Genomic DNA, 20,304 nt, shown 5'->3' on the forward strand with positions numbered 1-20,304 from the left:
CTGTCAAAATATGCTGCAGTTTACAAAATGAATTAATACAACAGATTTTATGGTGCTTGAAATTATCAGCAAATGCACAAACATATACAAAATGCAATTGTATTTGTACATGTACATGGATGAGTACAAGTAAATCAGTGCACACAAAAACCCATCTACGGTATATATAATTCAAACAATATTGTTACTAGGTGTTTGTATTATGGCCCCAGGAGACTACAATATATATATATATATATATATATATATATATATATATATATATATATATATAACACTGTGCCGGATAATTATGCCAGTGCCAAGGTGGCATTTTTGCACCCGCTTAAGATGCAGTTTCGGAAAAATCCATGTATACCAAATGATACACCATTGTCTAGAGAGTATATAACCACTTTTGTTTTTAATGTGTTTCACCTGACAGGTGAGATATTTACCTTTAAAAATTAATATCCCATCGAAAAATGATAATTCCCATAGTAGAATTGATTCTCCTACAGGAAATATTGACAATCCTATAGGATTTTTTAAAAGTCCTATAGGAATTATATTTCCTGTAGGAGAATGGTATTTCCTGTAGGAATTTCATTCAGACATGTAGTTTTCCTATAGGATATTAAGTTTTCCTATCGGATTTTATCAAATCCTATCGGAATTGAAATTCCTATAGGAAGTTCTTGTATTCCGATAGGAAATTTCAAATTACCTATAGGAATGTTGTTTTTCCTACAGGAAAAATTATTTTCCTATAGGAATTTATTTTTGAAAGGTAAATATCTCACCTGACAGGTGAGATACAATGATAACAAAGGTGGTTGTTAACTCTTTAAGCAATGGTCTATCATATGGCATATTTGAATTTTTCGATATATGCAGCTTAAGCGGGTGCAAAAATGCCACCTTGGCACTGGCATAATTATCCGGCACAGTGTTATATATATATATATATATATATATATATATATATATATATATATATATATATATATATATATATATATATATATATATATATATATATATATAAGTAAAAGGAGTCAAAGAAAAAAAATCTGTTCATATGCCCTTTATGACAATAACTGTAAACAAAGAATGAAAAAATCATCTTTATGATACAGTGTACCATACACATGCTTTCAAGATCCAACCTAGATAAAGCAATACAGAATACCTATACACATATCAATTCTGATTATATCAATGTCATTACATCAGCTATATATGTATACTTTATTAAAAAAAGTCATATACATGTATTTATACATGTACATGCATATGCATTAAGAACAACTGAGATGAATTGAATATATCTAAACACTGTAATTTTTCCTTTACTATAGGATCATAAAATTCTAAACTGTCTGACTTATACTTGTTAAATAATGCTAAAATAGTATACTAGTTTATATTTGGCTATTGTGTTGACAAAGCTAATCAATCAAGTGTGTAAATTCAATCAGATTTAATATGTCTTCCCAGTCATCAAGAAGTCTTGTAAATTTTCTTCATAAAGATAATTTTAGTAATTAGGTAGGAGTCCTATACATGTAGCTTGGTGCTGACCCTGGACTGTGGCAAAACTGAGACAGTGGGCCACTGTCGCCTACCAACATTGTTGCTTAGAAAACCGGTACCTAGAACATAAAAAAATTACAAAAATCAATATTATAATCAATCAGTATTTCACAAACATATTGCATTATTTTACATGCATTTAATAGTTCTTAAAATGTTATTTTTATGTACTAAGTGGCACATGTACATGAAAGACAGTACACTTAAATTTGCTTTATAACATGTTATATATATACAAGTAAATATAAGACTATTTGTATATACCAAGCTGCATACAAATCAGTACAGAACTGCCAACTTTTAGAATAGCTAGAGGTATAAGCAGCCTCTTTCATAAAAAAGCTGTACACTTGTACATGTAGTATTTACTCTACATCCGATGTAAATCAAGACTTAAGGTGGTATGGGACACTTTCATGTTGTGATGTACTTTTTATATAGTTTTTTCCCAAATTGCCACCTAACAGCATAGCGTAGTGGGCGGTTAGATGGTTAACTTTTTTAAAACATATATTTTGGTTAAATATCATAAAATTTGAAAATTCTAAACCGGTGAAAGTATTATAATTATATACTTTTAATACTGACAGATGTCCAATAACACCGTAAGGTGGTATGGGACACCTCCTTTAATCTGGCATATTTCTGATCAAAATGAACAATAAATTAAGTAAGATTCTTCCCCCCCCCGAAATTGTTATCTAACAGCATAGTGCAATTAGTTAGAGCATTAACTACTAACCTGTAAGTCATGAGTTCAAATCTTTCTGTGGCTTTTAAATTTTAAACATTTCCAAAATTTTAAAAAATTGTTTTCTGGTTAAATATTGTGAAATATTATTTATCATAAGGTTGTCATAAATTTTGTTGTGAATGAATAAGAATGCAGAGGCTATAGTTGACTGCTGTGGATTGTATGATACACTTTTTGTGCATTTCTACATGTGAAATCAATAAAAATCATGCATAATAAATATTGATAATATCATCAGTATCAACAACAGCGTCTGTGTAAAGGAAATCAGTGGTTTTATTATTGTCACAATATATTTCACTTAATAATGTATGATTCTATTATAAGTTTGTAACTATTAATACATTAAATCCATGAGAACTATCAAAAGGAATGCAGATCGTGACGTTTAAAAGTTAACTATGACATCATATCGTATGAAGTACATACAAGTGACTTCAGGTACGTAGCTCGCAGGTTTACTGCTTGTGAGAAAGCCTTCCCTAAAAATTTGTCTGCATGATCCATTGGTTTCATAATTTTTAATTTCTAAAATTATCTAAGATTTGCCTGCATGGTTATAATGTTTCAAACACAGTGTCCGTGATAAAATCAAGCAATGTCATTTCAATGAAATATATAGTAAATTGCATATCTTAAACAGAAAACACATTTCAGAACTACGATTCAAACTTTTAAACGGTTTAGACAAACTTAATTTTTCTCAACCCAACAACAGAAGAGATAATGTTGAATCAATTCATAAACAATAATCAATATGTGTTCTCGGCCAATTTTTTGCAAAACAACTTCAAAGATTGAAAAGATTTCGCAAAACCCTATATTATCATCATAACGTAAGCCCGAAGTCATCATTTTCTTACGTCCGAGAACCAAAAAATAAAAATGAGTTGATTGACAAGACTAGCTTATTTACTCATCATCAGAACATATAAATACTAATTGGACATTACTATGATTTTATTGAATGCACATATGCAATTATATATGATGTAAGGTTGTGAAGAGAAGAACAAATCAACAATGGCTATTTTTCTTTTCATAATACTCCGAGTCAATAAATGCAAAATTAATTACCATACAACTCTTGTCATAATCAGTTTGTAATCGTATACATTAATTAGCTAAAGCCAAATAAATTTTAATAGAACCTCTAGTTAGATCAGTGGTTGAAAATACAGAAGTTATACTTGTAAAAGAAGCGAAGCTTATGCATACGATTCAATTTATTTTCTTGTCTATAAAATATGATTTTAAATAGAAGAGTTATACCTTATTAAACAAAATGTAACAATGTATGTCACCTCTTTAAATTGTTAGCATGTGATAATTATAAATGTTTATATGAACTACATGAAAGCTTTTTGAGATATTTCCTTTTATGTTTTTAAGGATCATTTGTCATTTAAAAAAAAAATGTATGGGTTTGCTATGACCGATTGATGGTCAACACTTTACGTTAAATTCTATTGTGACATCAGCAAACCCGAGAGCTACGTTAAATCCGGAAGCCTTAACATACCTGCGTTTATAGTCCCCTATCTGTTTTTGTACATGTCAGTCATTCTCTCTCTCTCTCTCTCTCTCTCTCTCTCTCTCTCTCTCTCTTGGGAATTATGTTAGGAAGCAGCATTTCAAATTTTGGACAATATGTGGATTTCATAGCATTGATAATTAAACATACATGTACATACACAACTGATGTTAAACCAAGCTGTTCTGTGATTGGTTGAGCATTTAAGCTGATAACAATTTTTTATTTTAACAGGTTGTTTTCTTCTGTCAAATACTTATATTATACATGCAATGCTTATAGTTTGATTGCTCAAAATCATCAATTTATCATCAATCATTTAATAAATAATCACATTATAAAAAAGGTGCATGTGTTTATCAAAATTCAGCTTTGTATATTTTGCTAATACAGTTAAACTTCTGTATGTCAAACACTGATATTTCAAATACAATGGATATGTCGAAGTAATTTTAAGTCCCAACCACTTTTTGAAGTATTTCACCCTCGATATCTCAAATACTCAGATATCTAGAACTATCTAAACAGTCCCATCTAGTTTGAGATAACGAAGTTTGACTGTTACAGTAATTAAATTTAATGCATTAATGTGATTAATTTTAAGAATAATTTAACAAAATGACATGTTTATTATTTTACTCTGAAAAGCTATTTTATCAATTTATGCATATTCCCTATCTTACTTTATTATCAATCTATTTTTTCCTCTCACTTCCAATTCAAATTGTTTATTTTGAAAAAAAAATCAATGTTGGGGACAGGTAGTGTACAAAAGATTGCCACATTTTAAATGAGTTTGAAAAAAAAATTATAGTTAAGATTAGTTTTGATTTTTAATTATTTTATATAAATACCAAATCTTAGAGTTCTTTTAAAATTTACAAAAGTACATGTCATAGCAAACAAAACTTGCAGGGTTCACTTGGGTGCACTCAAATAAGGCTGATCTAGCTGATAAAAATTAACAAGTACTTTATTAAAGTTTTTTTTTTTGGGGGGGGGGCATCAAAAATATGAAAACTAATTAAAATGTTGCATGCTGAGTAATTCAAAATTCCTTAATCAGTCTGTTTGTAATTGAAATGCTAGATATAGGTAACTGGTTGAAAATTACTTTCAAAGTGTTTACATAAACCTGCTATACAAATTGAAATGCTTTGAAGCTCTCTGATTGGAAGCTAACGAGAGAGAGAGAGAGAGAGAGAGAGAGAGAGAGAGAGAGAGAGAGAGAGAGAGAGAGAGAGAGGGGGGGAGCCATTAATGGACAGACAGACATACAAACTGAGAGAGTAAGACTACATATTGCTTTACCGGTACTTACATATAATATATGTCTATTAATACTCTAATCAAAACTTTGTTTTAATCTATTTCTGGAAATTGACTTACCAGCTCAAGATAGGTTTAGTCCATTGATACACATATTCGCTTCTGTCCAGACTCTTAATTTTTATTCTGCATTAGACCTCTGGAGATAAATCCCATGAAAATCTCTATTCTTTGTCCAAGTATGTGGGTATTAAGATCCATCTTTGGGCAAATATCACATACTGATGAATCTGTTCAAATAAATAAATGGATACATGTCAACATTGAAACTTTTTCCCTTACCATTTAATTAAATTTTTAAAAAAATAATTAAATTAAAACAGATTTTTTGTGTAATTCCTATTTCAAACATATTTGAAACATTAACTTCAAAATAAATGTGTAAGTAATTAACTTATATTGAAGTATTTTTCAGAATGTCTTATTTTGTAGTACCGGGTATATGTTATACAGATTTTGAGGGTAGAATTCTAAAAATGTAAAATGCAGGTAAAGGTAATAAATGATTTATATGTCTTAGGGATGTTCATTTTACTCGGTTGGCTTAGTTGATTCATTGGAGCAATTAAGTCGAGCAATGGTTAAGTACTCGTATATTTATTTGAAACTGTGTGGGCTCTTTTCAAATCAAATAATGCTACTTATATAATAAGTAGACTCCGGCTCGTGCACTATCTATCAAACCCTGATTACTCTTTAGGCAAAGTATATACATGCACAACACAATATTTATATTGTTATTATTATGCCGACTGTTAAATGTACCGACGTGCTTTGCTATAAGTAGCTGTGACGTTTGAGTGTTGACTAGTCCCTAAAAATAATCACCGGAAAAGTAAGCGTTTGTTTTTTCAAATTAATCAATTGATTTGATTGTTTATTTAATCAACAAGTTGTTGTACAATTAATGTTTATTTAATCAACAAGTTGTTGTACAATTAAAAGTCAACAAAGGTTAATATGTTCTTTTCAAGAAATGAGAGCAGTTGACCTTAGTAAAAAAACTCGAAATGTTTAGCAGACGAAATCTCATTGAATTTTTTTCTTATACATTCATTATCAAGCGTCATCTAAAAAAGCGTTTTTGGGATCCCTATGTAGAATTTCTTTGACAAATGTTCAATCAATTTGTTCAAAAGTTTATCAGAAACTTTAACTATAAAATTACTGTCAATAATGAAGTGTTTTTAGAAAGATTAACAATTTCAATTGCTTGATGTCAGTCGTATATATCTACGTTTTATATATATAGACACCGTCCATTCATTATCGGCTAATATAGCGTGGCGGTGATGCGTTGGACTTCAAGCTGGAATGATTGCAGCGTTGTGTTTCGAAATCTGCTGTCGCGCTTGAAAGTTTTTCATTGAAAACATTTGTCGTGCTATGGAACGCCATAATGCACCTAAAGTTTAATGCTATAAGGCAGCGATGGCGTTCAATACCGTACTCTATTTTGGAATAGTATGTTGACGCTGTATAAATCTTTTGTATACTAAGCGAAAATAAATGTCATATATATATAGCGACAAACTGACAGGAGGCGTAATATATGTCACATACAGTAACACCATGTAATAAACTCAAAAGCATTAATTATAAAAACTCTGCTTATTCGCAGATTCGCATCGGATGCATGATTTCAAATAAGTTGAAAAGTTATTGTTATGAAAATATTCATTAGCAAATGTCATAGCTCTTTATACCTTTTTAGACGGTGGCTATAAATAGCCACGGTCTATTGCTACGGTCCTGACCGGAAGAGTATTTCTCACGGGGACCCTAGCGGATAACGAACGATAACTCTGTTAGGTACATGTGTGCAGTGTTATACAGACAATGTTTTATCTACGTGTCGATTTCAGTATGAGAACTAATTTTAATCTTAGTAGATATTTTAAGCATTATAGCTGCTAATTATTTTGTACATACATTTAAATAATGTATGAAATTCTGTTTTATTTTAAATGAGCCGTTACCCTGTGAGTGTCTGCTTACGCGGTATTAATAATATAAGCACCAACTGCCAGTTTTGACGTTTAACTCTGTATCAGGACTGCATAAACTATATCAATGCGATAATTGGTCAAGAGATCTCACAATAATTGCTTGTTGTTTTTTATGATATAAATAATTGTCAGAAACACACTATTTTAACTGGTTTGCCATTAAGTTTCATATTTCAGCAATTATGCTTCATCGATAAATTCAGCCATTTTCAACGAATTAGTTTTAGTTGAGTAGTATATTTTTTGTTGTTGTAGCTTATCCCAAAGAATTCACAACAGATACTGACAATGAATATTACATAAATTACACTTTATTGAACGCCAACCGATCAATGGCACAGTTTCTTCTACAAGAGTGCATTTGTTTTCAAACACACAAAAAACTTTAAATTTACGATACAAATGTGTTTAATTTTCGACTGACCTGTGATTTACAATGTACCTTATTTTGTACCTCACTCAGTCTGTAGAAACATTAATTTTATTACAGGCACCTCAATATTCATCAGACAATATTTACTGCAGATGTTGACGCTTTACTTGCTGCTGACTTTCTCTCAAACACGCTAATCGACGTCGGATTGTAAAATTCACGTGCAAATCGAGTCGCCATTTTAAATGTTTATAAACTTCTTTTTACGATGTTTCAAAGATTTTTAGTTCAGATTTTTTTTTACATATGCTGTAAAACGTCTTATGGATTTCACGGCGTGTCAGTTCGTGTATCTCTAATTTGCAGCAAACGCTAGCTTTTTTGTGAGAAAAAAACATGCGATACTCCATATACATTTATGGTACATTGTGAACGGTAATGTAAGATATAATAATTTTGTTAACTAAACAATTTCTGTCGAATTTTTTCACAATGAACTGAATAACGCTATTCGATGAGCGAAGTACAAATAGTGACTTTAATTCATATGCGCCCGTCCCTGCTAAATGTATTAGGGAATCTTTTTTTTGGTTTGGGGGCATTTTTTCACTAACAGATATGTACGTTAACATCGCCCCGTTTGTTCTCAAATAATTTTTAACTCGCGAGTACAACTCTATTATGAACTTTCTTCGACATTTGTTTCCAAGTGTTAGCATCATTTTGGCAACATGCATTTACAAATAGGCGGGCCTATATAAATGCGCCAGTTTGTTGCGACTCGCAATTGAAATACACACCGGTTAGAAAGTGTCATCACTTAACGCAATGCTACATCGGCCGTAGCGGATACATCCATGCTATATTTGCGATAAATAATGAAACATGAAGGCAGAAAATTGTGCTTCATAGATGACTGTGGAATTCTGCTGAGCTACAGAAATATAGCTTTCCGAAAATATTGCCGGGATTTGCAAACCCTAGATCTATTGTCTAGTACATGCAAAGAATAAAATCAAAGAAGATGGGTGAATATGGCGTGTAAAATGCCCATATGAGGAATGATTAGATACGGCAAAATTAAAATATCATTAAATCTGATACTTTTTTAAAAAATAATTAAAAACAATGTATATTTAACGTAACATCGGGTTGTAATCCTTAAATATTTTAAATACTTGCAATATATTGATTTAAACTGGCGTATGCGTGTCAAAACCTCCTAATAGTGTAATTTTTATAACTTCTATGCATTTTCTTTCATAGAGTGGGTCTGAGCTCAATATTTTTTTTTACAGTCTAAATGTGTTTTAATGGAATATAAATTAACCGATTGTACTCTACAAAAATGTGGAGAGATGACCCACTACAGTTTAAAAATGTCATTTTGTAGCTCAACAATTGAAAGTTTTAGAAATATAATACAAGTCCGTAAATCTGTGGTCATAGTCTCCTATATATAGCATTTAAGCAACGCAGAAATGGCTCAGTGGTTAGAGCACCAACCATTAGGAAACTTTATAGAACTTGGGTTTTTAGGTTTTGGGTTCGATACCACCAAAACTTAAAGATTTATTATTTTTTTCTTATCTTATGAAATATTTCAAACTGAATATAGTTAGAAATTACCATTTTGTAAACTTGTTTTATAACATATCAAATATATTAAATTGAAAAAATGCTAAATTTGAAATTGTATTTTACGACAAACCAAAAGGGCAGTTGTGCCATCTTATTCCCCCATCTTCATTATATACACAGCTGTGCGATCAGAAAAACGTGTGTTCAGCTTGAATTTTGTTTGTTTGGTGTTTTTAAAAACTTATTTTGTATAATGAATCAATATTTGTTGTACGTTTACTAGAAAAATTTAATGTAGCAAGTAATTAATGCGTGTTAAAGTGTACCGAGAAGCAATAAAATATGCATTTGACTTTCCCAAATTCATTCAAATGATTTGAATAAATCTATAGCTAAATACAGTAGAACAAATGTTTAAAACGTTGATTAATGAAACTGCCGCGACCGAATGTTGTATGATATTTTTTAAAATTTTCATTCACTTTCGTTGTGAGCAAATGGAAATAATCCACTAAAGTCGAAGATAAAATATTGATTGACTCTTCTGTTTCATGATGACGTGCATTCCAAAAGCAATACCAGTTTTATCAAACAGGTTCTTGTAAACCCATTCCGTATTCTTTACACCTAAATGTATTAAATGACTATGAGGAAAAAAAAACAAATGTGATGATCCACAAGACTGCAACTTTTTCCCGTGAAGAAATTGAGGGAAAATGCTGTTGAGAGGGACAATTAACATACTATATGTATGCCCAAATAGTTAGTAAAAATAAGTATTTTATCATACCAAAGCTTTATTTGTTCTCGTTACTTTGAGAAATCTACAATATATTTAAAGCACAATAGTCCAATCCACACTTTCCAAAAGTTGTTCCCCTTTGCGGGGTCAACCCAAAGGTCAAAAGGGAAAAAACCAAAAGTCCCCTTCTTCAAACAATCAAATATTTGGGCGTACTGTGGTGAAATCGCTTTGGATTTGATTTATTCATTCAATATGTGGTGGCATATTTAATGAGTCATTCAAACGGGGTTTTAATGTCAACTGATATAGATACAAACATATTGATACAAAATATAGATACAAACTTCTATACGACAAATACTACTGGGATAAATCTTTTGGTTTTTCCCAAAAAATGACGACCAAGGAACACAGCATTTGTAAAGTGTAGATTGAGATCACAGCTACGATTTCCACAGAATTATCCATGTAGGAAACTCACGACCAGTTGTGCGAGTAAGCGTTAAGTATTAGTACATGTATGCGATACTGGCCGCGGTTTTCGACGAAAATAATTATCATACATCACTCATTGTTACATGTAATATGCCACTTTCAACGACGCCACCGTCTAACAGTACTTTCAGTACTTTGATTCTAAATCTGATGCTTACACATAATTGAGGTCTGTCCATATCATCTTAGGCAAATCAAATGTTACCTGTTTCATGTTATGTCATTGTCCCATGCCAATCAAAGATTATAATTATTAAAAAAACAAATGCCTTGAGATGACATCTTCTCAAGTCAAGGATTTGTGATCCACTCTACTCCTTTTCACAAGGCAATGGTTTATCATAAATCCTTGGCTTGCGAAGATGTGAGATGAATATACTGATATGATTAATACATTAATTATACTAAAATGATTATACAATTATCTAATCCAATGCATAACTGATTTGGAGTGCTCCTTATTCTACTAGTACTGACTGATTTTATTTGACTGGAAGAGGGAAGATATTTGTTATGCTACGACATACTGGTATGTCAGTGACACTGCATGTTTAGATTTATTTCTCTGATATCGGCAAATACATGTATACTGGCGTGCAACCAGTTCTCATCGAGTATCATTTCTTGCCATTACATTGTGATGTCCTTTATCAACATATAAAATCATATACGAAAAATAACATCACAATGTACTGGCAAGAACTGGTTGCACGTCAGTAGAGTTTTTAAAAAATTTCACAAGTTATTTCTGTAAAGATAGTGAAAAGTATTATTTATTTATTTATTTATCAATTATATGTAAAGATGCATGAAATTATTTCCTAAATGTCCTAAAAGGTACATGTAAAATATATCACAACTTATAGGATCAGGATGAAAAATACTGAGCAGTATCTGCGACAGTGCTTGTTTTAATAATCAACAAAAGATGCATCTTTCCACAGATTGGATTTTCAAGAACACCTGCGTGTATAAACAAACTATTAACTGAATAAATTAAAGACTAAATTACATTGAATTATCGGGCCTAGCATGATTTACACGTATATTAAACATACAAAAGAAGCATCTTGTCAACATGGTCAAGATTACATAAGAATTATATCCTTTGAGTTCAACAACAAAGTGACAGCTTGTGGAGAAAATTCGAACAATTAACAATAACAGCTGTAGGCAATTTTGTCAACGTGTTGTACATTTATAAACACGAACGACCACCTTATAATAGGAATCATGTACTCACCACTGAAAAACAACTGTCTCAGACTCTTAATTTGATAAATAATCTCCGAACACATGACTTCCTTCGAAAATATAGGTTTTACGGTGTCTTGACCAATGGCTGATTCGCCCCGGGTCATTTTGTCCTAACTATTTTGATGTATACTTACTTGTACATTATCGCGGTGGTATCAGTTTCGTGATGTGATTTATTCATATACGCTCAGAATTTCGTTTTACATCTTACCTTTTTCTAAGAGTGCATGGAAGAATTGTACATGTACACAGAGGCATAATATTATGTTAGTTATGTCTCTATTCAGAGCGAATATGATATTTATTCCATAAAATTAAACACTAGATGAGGAAAATAGCTTCTGTTCTCATATTTTGCAATTTTAGTGCTGTTTAGAAGTAAAGTTGAGATAAAACTTGGTATATTGTTACACAACATTGCATTTGATGTTTATAATTTATATACAAGTACAATGTATATGTGTATATATATCTATTTAAATTTTTTGTTCCGTTTTAAATTTTGTTTAATTTACAAAGTAAACTTGTAGTCAAACAACAAGAAAGTAAAACTTAGTATGACATGTCCAGATGTAGTTAATTACATGTAAATCTGGCATGTATGTACATGTGTTAGCATATATATCTCTATGAATAAACCTATACATATCAATTTGACCGTGTTTACTATAACTTTGTTCTAGAGCTTCTTTAAAATTTTGTTTTTATATTAAAGCAATACAGCTTCTGCCTTCTTCAAAAATATGATTAATGAAATGCTAAAATTTAAATTCTTATCATTATTTGTGTTTTAACAACAACAACTTCAGCCCCACCCCACTCCCAAAAAAAAAATACTATTTACTATATGAACTACATTATTCAAAGATAAAGCTGATGAATTGTTATGAATGACGTGGAGATACATGTACAAATTTGGTGTTACATGTTTCCACAGCATGTATATGATTTATAATCAGCGAGACTTAGAGTCAGAGTGAGTGAATCCATTGCTTCAAAATGATTATATTAAATAACAACATTGTCTTGTTTGTATCTGTCTCATGTTTATATCATTGTTTATTTTTCATATTCTATAATTGTCTGATCTTTGAACACGTTCACCAAAACTTCTTTTGACCAATAAACAAGCACATTGTATTGTAACAAAAATAGTTAGTAGCAAATTCACAAGGGACGAAAGCACCCGTTACCTATTTTGAAAGTACTCTATCGATTTTCATCCATTGTTTAAAAAAATATCTACATTGCTCATTTTCTTCAAGAACTAGACATATAGTAAAGCGGTGTTCATAAAAGAAAACACAAATGCAAAATAGAATAATTATTACATTACTTCAATAGAATGGTTTTGCTGTATAGTCTGACCAGGCAAAATCACCGTACACTTACACTTTATATTGAAGCATAGTTTTACGAGAATAATCCTGTAACTCATTGTTAAAACATACCTAGTATATATTTTCCTAATTTAATTTTTTCTCCTTACTTTCAGACCGTAGAAAGTTTCCATTGGAAACCGAAGAAGTTAATCATATGAATATAAACAAATGAGTCTAGATCTAGTGTTATACATGTATTTATATATATATTTATATCTTTCGCCTTGGTCTTATATAATCCCCATTTTTTTCAATGTTTATATATCTAAATGTAGATAATTATTAACATCGTCTAAATAAACAAACACGATATAATGAAAGCACATTATCGATATTACAATATAAGTAAAGTCGTTGTTTTAAGCAAGTGGGAATTAATGATGAAGATTTTAGTACAAAAGTTATCTATTATAAATGTTTTACAATGTAAATATTTTGTTAATAGATAGAATCTATCCAGCTCGTAGTTTAGAAAAGGAAATGCATTCGTGATTTGTTGTTAAAACGACTTTAGAAGCGATACACGTGTATCATTAATTGATTTCTTAAAGCCATCATTCGAAACTAAATCATAGAATTCAAAAACTTACCTTTAAACAGCACTGTGACATCAAATATTCAAGGAAGAGGTCACTTGTAAGTCACAACATATTTCACTTCCGCCATTATAAACAACATCCGATATGACATTTGCGCATGCGCAGATTTTTCTGTGTAAAGGGGGAAAATGGAGCATAAAATTTCACACACACTGTGTAAAAAAAATTAGGAAATTGGTGTCAAAGAAACACTCATATTTTTTTTATTTTTTCTGATGAAATTTAGTGAGAGGAACACGAAAATGACGTTATTTCAACTGAACACCTGAGTTCGGGTGTCCATTTGATTTTCAGGTGATAAGTTGATTGGTGTGTAAACTTGGTATTCGGCCAACTTCACAGGGCTTACAAACACACACACACACACACACACACACACACAAAATTCAGAGAGGTATATTAAAAATCAGTTATCCTTGTGTATATGCGTCTAAATATTTACATAACACTTCATGCCTATGACAGTATCCGTGTTTTGACCACGTCTTATCGAATATGTTGAGCCACCTTTTTTTTTTTTTTTGGTGGGGGGGGGGGGGGGGGGGTTAATGTTTCTGAGAATCGAAAACTATGTGACATAATACCGTTAACATGTTAAATACATGTTAAATACATGTAAACCATAATTGAAAGGTAAAACTTTTTCAAAATTTATCGAATAGGATCGCATCTGTTCTAGTGGCGGATGATGTAGCGCACACATTCAAAAAGTCACATTAAGTTCAATGGGACGACGATTGCGTGTTCCATCTTTTTAGCAGATACACTTTTACCACTTATTGTCATATCTAACTATTGAGATCTTTATTCAACAAACAATCGATAGAATATCAATATTTTAAACTACTTCGAATCGAAATAAAGCTTCTTTCAACGAGACAAAAAAAATAGCAAAACATTTCATTATTATAATATAGCTTCTCGCATTTAGTCCGAGTTATTTCTTGTTTCTTATGTGACCTTTTCTCTGAAGCATAGACGGACGTTCTATATTGTTACTGCTGGAGACTGTTTTTATTAAGGCTAGAACAGACAAGTTACGATTAAATCATATCTGTAAATCGATATTATCTACCGGTTACAACTGATTTAAATAATAACTAATAATTATAATTGTCAACGTTGCAGTCTACTTTTTTCTATTTTGCAATAATATCAAAATGAACTTCATATTTTAGAACTTTATTAAAACATGCAGCTATCACTGTGATTGCTATGTCAAATTTTAAAATACACCTAGGACATATCAAACGATATCTAAGAACAACTGTGTTGGATGAATGAAAAAACCCGTACGTATGCAACTGTCTTCCTATTTCACATATTTCTGTTTAATTCATTTACTGCTCAAGTACAAGTTTAGGGAATGCTATTGACAATTGTGTCCGACATTATTAAACATGTTTTTTCGTACATGTATAAACATTTATTAAATTAATAATAGAGATTGTATAATAACTGCTATGTTTCACGTATCCATCATGTTCTGGCTTATTGAGATAGAGATATATGTTTATAACAAATTAGTCATATCATCAGACTTTAAGCGTGTTTGAACTTCGATTCTCTGTGCAAAGTCCGATACTTGGTGTTACTTGCTGATCGAGCGCGGCTTCCATCTGTGGAATTCTTCTTTTCAAATTGAACAGCACGTTTGAAAACACGATTAACGGAAAAACCACAGACATGCATTCATCTGACCGATAAATTGCTATGACACCCAAGGGATCTCTGAACATAGCGGTCAGTGCCAGCACCGACATTGCTGGCCATAAATTGTGTTTAATTCCTACACGTCACTTTGAAATCCCCGACTATGAGACAAGGAGATAAAACGCGACGGCAAATTTATGAAGACTCCTTTTGCATTGTTTTGTCAGCTTTATTTTTGGCGGAATTGATATCGGTCCCCCATGATCAAGAGCATCAACTGTAATGTCGATTCATCTTTTTATCGGTATACAATTGCGCCATATCCAGAATAAAACAAGTAAGTATTTTTTTCAATCTACCATGATACTAATCAACAACAGTCATACTGTATGCCATTTTACATAATGCCATTACGTATTTGATAAAATCTTTATTTTTATTTAAGAATGACGAACTTTGCTGGAATATTCGGGGTATACGCTCGGACTTTCTTTGGTTCAACTTTAGGAAACCCTAGCTGCACAAATGTGGTATATGTTAATGCCTCAAAATGCGGTCAGCCGATTCGCATGGAATAATCTTTATAACAAGATCATGGCATGTTTGTACACATAAATGGTAAGTATATGATAAATAGTTCAATTTGTGCATTGTTCTTCAATGAACTCATTGTATACTCTTCACGTACTCTAAAATGGTGAATATAGAGGCGGATATCGAAAACGCTTAATTAAGGGATGGAATCTTAAATATTTGTATTACTCTATCATAAATAACGCACTTATAAATAAGACCAATTCTTTGTGAAGGTAAATGACGGAGGGGGGGGGGGGGTCATGTTAAATTCTTTTTTCAGTGCTGGTCCCAGGACGGGTGGAGGGGGTGGGGCTTCCAGATCCGCGCAAGAGATGCACTGTACCTAAAATTTAATCAAATTATGATAAAAGACTAATTGTTCTACTCATTCTTCAGACAGGATTCTATAAAAATTAAATAGGTTCTAAAATTTGCTTGCGAAAATGACAAAATTATAGCCCCGTCTTCTCAAACTCATAAACATACCACGGTTAAGAACTGTGCGTCCTGTGAACGTGCTAATGGCGCAAACTCATTTTGATTATAGAAGAAATTCGAACTTGAGAAATGTTTTTGCGGATTTTATTGTTTCTCAAGACTTATCCTATATCTATGCATGTTTTCGGAACATCTCGTTGATCATATAGGCCTATGTAGTGCATAACGAGGGCGTTTTGATATATTGTGTCAATCATACCGTACGGGCAAATAAGGCGATAACAAAGATAAGTCATTTGAACATTATTGAAATCCAACCTACATGTTGATTTTTCTAGAAACCGTAGATGAAATAGATAAAACAAAACAATAGAAAAAAAAAATTGTCAAACACATAACTTTAATCGAAGGCCTCTGTAAGTAAATCCCAAGATTGTATACTTTTTCAACGTATACAACATACATTTTTTTTTAGTATTGAAAAATCGGGGAATCTTATACATGTAGTTACCACACTCAGAAACACATATGAGTTTATTAATTGTTGTAATATATGTCATCGGTAACAAATACGCTGTCCGATAACTGATATTAAACCCTCGCGGTTCGTGCATCACCAGATGATATATATGAGAATGTGTACGTGTTTAGGAAAACTAAAGAATAGGATGTATTTGGATTCATACTGGTGGATTTTTTATATTGAGGGATTTGAAAGCTAAGTTAAAATCCTTTAGATATGATGCACCTATCGGGATGATGTTCATTCTCAAATTAACCCTTCATAAATCAAAATAAAAATACACCAGCAAGTTTAAAGCAGTCATGGCGGGTCGCGCATGATTTATCAGAATTGCACTTTCTATTGACGTGCAGGAGTATTGGAAATTCAAATCCACGAAACCGTGCCTTTATACATATTATTTGAAATATCGACATTCTTATAGGCTGTACACGATTTATATTTACAGTGACCCCCCCCCCCCCCACCGCAAAAAAAGAGGTCATTTATCATTTGACGGGAATATTTTACATGTACATGTATGTCATTGCAGCTTTTGTACGGAAGCGTATCGGGGCCTACACTTGTTGTGTTATAACTTATATACATTGTCATACTTTTTATCGTCTTATCAACATATAAACTATTATGTCGTTTAAATTATGCAAATATTTTCCATTGTATTGAGATGAGCTAACATAATTTAAATCATCTTATTGCAATTGATCTGTATTCTTGCTATATCGATTTAACAAAATAAGGAGTTAAAAATAATGAGTTTTAGTTATATCGAGAAAAAAATGTTGACATAGAACAATGTAAATGTATGTATATTATATTAAGCATATTAACATATATGTGTTTTCATTTCTTGGAAACATATGGTAAAAAATATTGTTATCGAATGAAATTTCGCGGGGGCGGGAGTGCTGATGGTGCGTCACCTCTGAATCTAGCTGTAGACTGACATTTGTGGAATCATTGGAATTCGTGTATGCTCAATTTTCATGGATTTCGTTAATGCTAATTTTCGTCAACCATGAATTTAAATCCACAACCATTTATGAATAATAGTATAATTATATTTATTATTTATAATATAATTAATTCCACGAAATGTTACCATTAACCTATTTTTAAAAAATAGCAAATTACGAATATTGGCTCCATGAAATTCAATCCACAATGAAGGAATTTAAAGAGGCATGGTCACGATTTTGGTCAATTTTTTTTATTATTATTTACAATGCTTTAAAGGCGTATTTCCTCTTATCAAATTAAATTTGGGTGTCAGTCGATGAGTTTTAAGCAAGATACAGAGCATACAATTCTTCGTCATGTAAACAAGGCTCGTGTCCTGTTTTTGTTTACATAGGTTAAATATATCAGTAAAAAAATCTTTTTTAAGCTGATTTGTCTATCCTCTTATTCATCTTAAGCATATATAAACAGTTCCTAACTCCCTACTAATGAACGTTACACAATTTGAAACGATTATATGACATTACCCCACATAGTTGTCAGAAGCAAGGTGATTAATTTCATGTTTGTCTTTCCTTTTCTAGAAACTGAAGACTAAAGTCCAAAACCTAATACACTGAGAAAGCGAACAGAAAATGATACTCAAGTTCATAATAAGCATAACTACTTCAATTAATAATAAAAAAATATATATGTCTACCATTCTAGAATGTTTTCTTTATTAAAATGGTTTCATTGAATTGTTTTAGTTTTCCAGTGGAATTTTTCTTATCAGGTCTCATTTGTTTGCAACTTTATCTTCATTTACTAAATGATATTTTGATTTTGATTGTGAAATTGTTACATAAAATCGTCAACGTACATGTAGTTTAACTGATGTTATGAATATTCATTTTATTTAGTCAATAATACATTTCTTGTATTGTTTAAACTATGTGTCGAGAGTTGAGAGTGAATATACCCAAAAAAATATAAAAGATGTACATGGATGCGTTTTGTATACATTAAAGTTAAAAATTACGATGTCTTGCATTGGGGTAAATTTACCCCATAAAACTGCAAAACAATCATGATCGGTATATAGTTTATAAGGTTTAAACTTTGTAAAAATGACGTCTTGTGTTGGGGGGTAAATTAATCCCCCAACAATGCAACACAGTTATTTTTTGTTTATTTCGAAGACTTCGATTTGTAAAAACGTCGTCTTGTGTTGGGGGATTTTTACCCCCCCCCCCAAAAAAAAAAAGAAAAAAGAATTGCAACACAGTCATTTTCTGTATTTTTTTTTTTTGGGGGGGGGGACTTCGACTCTGTAAAGATGGCATCTTGTGTTGGGGTAAATTTACCCCCAACGAATTGCAACATAGCCATTTTTTGTTTATTTTTAAGGCTTTGGCTTTTTAAAGATGCCATCTTGTGTTGAAGGAAATTTACCCCCAAAAGAATTGCAACACAGTCATTTTCCGTATTTTTTTGGCTTCGAATCTGTAAAGATGGCATCTTGTGTTGGGAGAAAATTTACCTCCATTGAATTGCAGCAGAGTAATTTTTTTGTTTATTTCTATGGCTTTGACTTTGTAAAGATGTCATTTTGTGTTTGGAGGAAATTTACCCCCAAAGAATTGAAACACAGACATTTTTTGTTTCTTATTAGGTCTTTGACTTTGTAATGCTGTCATTTTATTTTGGAGAAAATTTACCCCCAAATATTGCAACACACGCAGTCATATTATGTTTAATTATATAGCTTTGACTCTGTAAAGATGTCATCTTGCGTTGGAGGAAATTTACCCCAAAGAATAGCAGCACATCTTATTTCTGTATATTTTTATGGCTTCGACTCTGTAAAGATGTCATCTTGTGTTGGAGGAAATTTACCCCAAAGAATAGCAACACAGCTTTTTCTGTATAGTTTTGTATATTGTTATGGCTTCGACTTTGTATATATGTCATCTTGAGTTGGAGGAAATTTACCCCCAAAAATTGCAACAACGTCAGTTTTTTGTTTATTTGTATGGCTTTGAGATTGTTTAGATATTTTCTTCTGTTGGGGGGAAATTTTCTGTTTATTTGTTAGAGTTCGACTTTTTTGTTTCTTATTAGGTCTTTGACTTTGTAAAGATGTCATCTTGTTTTTGAGGAAATTTACCCCCAAATATTGCAACACACGCAGTCGTTTTATGTTTATTTATATGGCTTTGACTCTGTAAAGATGTCATCTTGCGTTGGAGGAAATTTACCCTAAAGAATAGCAGCACAGCTTATTTCTGTATATTTTTATGGCTTCGACTCTGTAAAGATGTCATCTTGTGTTGGAGGAAATTTACCCCAAAGAATAGCAACACAGCTTTTTCTGTATAGTTTTGTATATTGTTATGGCTTCGACTTTGTATAGATGTCATCTTGTGTTGGAGGAAATTAACCCCCAAAAATTGCAACACAGTCATTTTTATGTTTATTTGTATGGCTTAGAGATTGTTTAGATATTTTCTTCTGTTGGTGGGGAAATTTACTCCCAAAG

The 20,304-nt window shown here is 31.6% G+C and overlaps 2 long non-coding RNA genes across 3 annotated transcripts; one reads left to right on the forward strand and one right to left on the reverse strand.

Annotated features, from left to right (window-relative positions):
* Positions 1–1,159: 1,159 nt before the first annotated feature.
* On the reverse strand, positions 1,160–13,991 carry LOC128183854 (uncharacterized). 2 transcript variants are annotated; one of them, XR_008243658.1, is made up of 3 exons: positions 13,625–13,991; positions 5,253–5,422; positions 1,160–1,634 (listed from the first exon to the last, which is right to left on the reverse strand). It is a non-coding gene; the product is annotated as an uncharacterized LOC128183854 (long non-coding RNA). The 2 variants fall into 2 exon arrangements; XR_008243659.1 differs by lacking the exon at positions 13,625–13,991 and adding an exon at positions 11,639–12,267.
* A 565-nt stretch (positions 13,992–14,556) lies between these two features.
* LOC128183855 (uncharacterized) lies at positions 14,557–18,413 on the forward strand. Its single transcript, XR_008243660.1, has 3 exons — positions 14,557–15,623; positions 15,732–15,904; positions 18,368–18,413. It is a non-coding gene; the product is annotated as an uncharacterized LOC128183855 (long non-coding RNA).
* The last annotated feature ends 1,891 nt before the right edge of the window (positions 18,414–20,304 follow it).

The sequence above is a fragment of the Crassostrea angulata genome, chromosome 5, assembly GCF_025612915.1.
Source record: "Crassostrea angulata isolate pt1a10 chromosome 5, ASM2561291v2, whole genome shotgun sequence".
NCBI lineage: Eukaryota > Metazoa > Mollusca > Bivalvia > Ostreida > Ostreidae > Magallana > Magallana angulata.